Source organism: Rattus norvegicus, chromosome 1 (assembly GCF_036323735.1).
Source record: "Rattus norvegicus strain BN/NHsdMcwi chromosome 1, GRCr8, whole genome shotgun sequence".
NCBI classification, from domain to species: domain Eukaryota; kingdom Metazoa; phylum Chordata; class Mammalia; order Rodentia; family Muridae; genus Rattus; species Rattus norvegicus.
This window is the reverse complement of record NC_086019.1, coordinates 60,277,582-60,282,204: the sequence shown is the minus strand read 5'-3', so window position 1 is coordinate 60,282,204 and position 4,623 is coordinate 60,277,582. Positions and strand designations below refer to the sequence as shown.

At 50.3% G+C, this 4,623-nt stretch overlaps 1 pseudogene; it reads right to left on the bottom strand.

The window, feature by feature from the left end:
* LOC134485036 (sperm motility kinase Y-like) overlaps positions 1–4,623 on the bottom strand; it is a 319,058-nt pseudogene that overhangs the window by 151,740 nt on the left and 162,695 nt on the right.

Sequence of the window (4,623 nt, the reverse complement as noted above, 5' to 3'; positions counted from 1 at the left end):
CTCATGGCTCTTCATGTTCTGGCAGCCCAGTCTGCAGATGTCTCTAAGGTATTGGACATCAGACCCCACTGAGGAGTGAGAGGCTTTCAGTGGCTTATAGATCCAGGGCCTGGGCATGATGGCCTTTATTGTGTGTTTGATAGCATGTATGCTCTGCTCCAAGTGTAGACAGACACTCCCCATGCCTGTAGTCTGTGCTTGGAGTGTGGGTACACACGCTCCATGCAAACAGCTGTCTACGCACACACAGATGCCATTTTCATGATTTACAACTGTTATCTTTGATGTTTCTTTTAAAAGACAATCATATAAAGTTACTGTGATTTTGTGCTGGCTTTCTTTACCCAGCCCACAGATGAATATTGGAAGGAGACTCGAATCTGCGTGGGCTCCTCCTTATGCCCATACCCTGACCCCATTGCACACTTTTAGGCAGAGGCATGGCAGAGCGTGGCCTCTAATTGTCCTGTCCATTCCCTATGGATTGTGACCACAGTCTGCAGTTCTGCACAGCCTGGCATCCAAGGAAATTGGTAGAGTTCCCTACAATGTCTCCACAGGCCCAGAGGAAGGACATAAATAGAATTTTTATGAGACCCAAGTGGCTTCTCAGGGTCAGCCAATACTCTTGGCTCCTTCTTGTCTCTGAAGACACAGGGCACAGGTCCTGACCTGCATGCACCTGTAGCTGCTGCACACACTAAGGATGACTTGTGCTGGCCTCTGATGCTTCTGGGAGTCCTGAAAACCACAATCCCTGGGCCAAGGGGACTAGTGAGGGACAAGTGAGCACAAGGCCCCTGCCTGCTCCATGGAGACCAGAAGCCCCAGCAGGGTTCTCACTGCTGTGTTCCCCAAGATAATCACAAGCACCTGTTACAGCAGGTCATGCTCTGGTGGGAAAGGCAGACAGGCACATCCAAGGCTGTTCTGTGGCCATGCTGGGCCTGCCTGCTCTTCAGGGGCATACTCTGCCATGCCACTCAGCATATCCCAAGCTGTGTCTGGAGTGCTTTGGTCTCACAGGAATGCTGTGTTCATGGAGACACTGACAAACTAAGGACCAAGACCCTGTCAAGTACCCATCCACACATGACTCCTGCCAGGAATCAGCAGTATGGGCAACCACGTAAACATGAAGACATGGATTATTTCTTCCTTGGGAGCACTTGTGAACCACAGGGTCAGGTGACAAGCTCTAGACCAGGAAAGGATCAGGAGGAGCAGAGTGACCTCACCTGAACTTGAGGAATAGGGAACCCAGCAAGGGGAGTGACCACCCCTGGTTCACACAATTTAGGGACATATGTGGTGGGAAGAAGCTAAGTTGAGGCAGCCTGGACACATCCCAAGATAGCAGGTGATTGGGGGGGGGCGGTGTAGGCTTGCATGAAATGATGTGTGTGTGTGTGTGTGTGTGTGTGTGTGTGTGTGTGTGTGTGTGTGTGTGCCTGTGTATGTCTGTGGATGGGCCTATCCTGACACCAGACCTGACTGATGCCAGGCACCCACAGTTGGCACAGACACCACTTTACAATAGGGTTTTTGTTCCCAAAGGTTTTCTAATGGAAGGTAATATGAGTCTTGTACAGGGCTAATTCACCAGATTTTGTACGAAAGATGAAATCTGATCTTTAGAGATTGGAGTCTGAGCTAGCCTTGTGGACCCTCCTCTTCCCACTGTTCCCAGTCTGTTTCGTGTCACAATGTCCAGGGAATAGAACCCTCAGTTCTGCCAGCACCTCTGTGTGAGGCATTGCATCAGCTGACATCCAGAATGGTTGTCCCAACTCCACATGTTCTGGCCGAGGTCAAGATGCACACAAGAAGGCCTAGATGAGGAGGTACTGCCCCACCCAGCCAGACAGACTTTATCTACTCTAACAGATGTTAGGAGGAGGTGCAGATATGACTCACAAAAATACATCCACTATTGGGCTCAACTACCGAGAACCTGTGAGCAGCAGTGACATTCAAGTCTCCTCTCATCCAAGTAAAGGTACATCAAATACTTCTTTGGAGCCTGGGCAGTAAAGAAATCTTGAGGGCTCCATGAGTAGATAACATACCATGAACCATATCAGAGCCCATGGACTGTACCTGCTTGATGACCCTGGACCTCCTTGGCTAAGGTGAGGAGAGGAGACCCCAAACAGCCCTATACCAGTGCCTCAGAAACACTGTCAGACAGGATGGACCAGCCTCCACAACCTGAGTTGTGCAGTAAGGGTTCTTTTCCATTCCGTACAAAGATGTCTGGTTTGCAGAGTCTCAAATGGATCTGAGACATACTGCAAGGGAGGCTTTGTGTTGGGTGCAGTAGTTAAAACCAGGACATGAGAAGGGTAACTGCAGAGCTCTGATCTCGGAAATTCTGCAGTACCCAGTTTGGATTATTGGAGCCTAGGCAGGCCTTGCAGTCATAGACCTCCCTCTACTGCCCATGTCCCTTCATGACACCTTCTCCAGCATGCATCAGCTCCATATCCTGCCCAACATACCTTAGGGTCCCTGATAATTCCAGATACTTTAATGTTCTCCCAGGCTGCACTGTGGGCTCTTGTGTGCCTCACATTCATCCTAGAAGTTCTTGGGAGCCTCCATGCCATGGCATAGGATATCTTTGTGTCCACACTGAGCCGAGTGATTCCATCCAGTACAGGATTCTCTCCCTATTGTTGAATTTTGGCACTTATGTCTTTAGGAATGACTCTGCATGTGGTCAACACACACTACCCTGGAAGACCCGAGAGTTCAAGGACGGCCAACTTTCACTTAAGCAAACTTGTCCACAGACTGCGTGGGTCCCATCAGCTGAGAGTACCCTCCACATTGCGTGATGTGCAAACTTCTGCTTTTAAGTCATGATGGACTTAGGATCTAACCTGAGGACCATACACAAGGCACAGGTAGGTGATGTGTAAATGAGGCATGTTACTGGGTCAGGTCTTCAGTGCAGTGTCTTAAGCTGACAGGCTTTTGGGAGGGCATATGCTTCTCTATTAAATGAGCTGGCTCCTCTGAAGGCCTCAACTCTGCTGTGTCTGCCGCTCATGCTCCCTCCTCCAAGAATCTAACTGTCCCTAGCTCTCTGTGACTGGCTGGTCAGTCAGCATTCATGCCACTCCACAGCCACTCTACAACACAGAGCCCACACTGTCCTCTGCAGAAGTTTCACAGGGCTGCTGCTTTAGTCTCTCTGTTGTGCTATGGGGGTCCAAAGTCAAGTTTCTTAGGTCCCTAGGGGTCCCTGAAAAGGCTTTAGAACAAGGTAGAGGTGAAGAAATTAGGAAATAAACTCTTGCAGTACTACATGACTACCACTGGAGGGCTCTACACCTTTCTGGTTCTAGTGTGCCACTCAGCAAGCCCTCTCACTCACTCTAAGGTTCTGAGCCTGATGGAGAGGACTCCTGCTAAACCCAGTGTTCCCAAGAAACTGGCTGTATCAGCAGGGCTAACTGTAGAGGATTCTCCACGACCCTGAGAACACAATTTGGAAATCTCAGGTAGGCAGGGTGTGTGGGGGAGCAACCAGGGCTGGATGGAGACCTTACCCAGAATTTGATCTCCAGCCCTGCATTCTGATTAGCATGAACTACACTCCTGTGAAGGTCTCTGGGTGGTTCCTGAAATTAGGTGGAGTAAGAGGAGGAGAAGGAGGAGGAGGAGGAGGAGGAGGAGGAGGAGAAGGAGAAGGAGGAAGAAGAAGAGGAAGAGAAGAAGGAGGGGGAGGAGGAGGAGGAAGAGGAAAAAACAAGTAAGCAAGGACAAGACAGGCACGTGGCCCGTACTCACTGCAGTGGCCCATCGTATCCTAGGTGTTTTCCTGCCCTAACTGTGAAGCAAGAACCAAACACCACTCCTCATGGGACTGTCTGAGATGAGGCCAGCTGTGGGTCTGAACTGTCAGCAAGGAAAGGAGCTGTCTGTGCCATACATCGAAGCATAGTGTCCCACATAAGCCCATCTCACAAATGATGCCATCTCCTCCCCAGAGTGGCTCAAGTAAGGGTTAGGAGTGCCTCATGAATGCCAAGACCTCCCATACTCCTGCAGACCCATGAATGGTGCCTTCTCAGGGCCCATCTATCCTGAGCCCAGGGAGCAGCCAGAGGGCATATTCATGCGATTTCATACTCAGGTCAATCTGCTATCCTGTACCCCATGAATCAGGACTGAAACTCAGTGCTCAAGACCACTTGTTTTTTTTCTGGACAAGACTTTCAGAATGTGGTCACACACAGTGTTAGTGACACATTGCATGCCCATGACTGGCATTCTTTGTAGCCCTGAGCACCCAGGGATTCAGATCAGCATTGGCCAGATCAGACTCTTTGCTACCTGGTCCTATAGCTCACCTCCACTGTAGTTCCATGTGTCCTGACTGCTGCAGCTGCACCAGAAGCTACCAGATGTCTTCCCACAGAATCGTACTGTAATGTGGGCTCATCCACAGACATCTCACACTCTCCCTGCTGGGAGTTAGGCTGGATGCCTCCTGTGTGAGAGCTGCCTTGCCTTGTGGAGCAGACAGAGAAGCAGTGGAGGAGATGTTGTCTGTTGCTCTTATTGTCCTCAGTGCCCAGGGCTTCCCTGTGGTTTGGGTTCAGATCCAGCTCC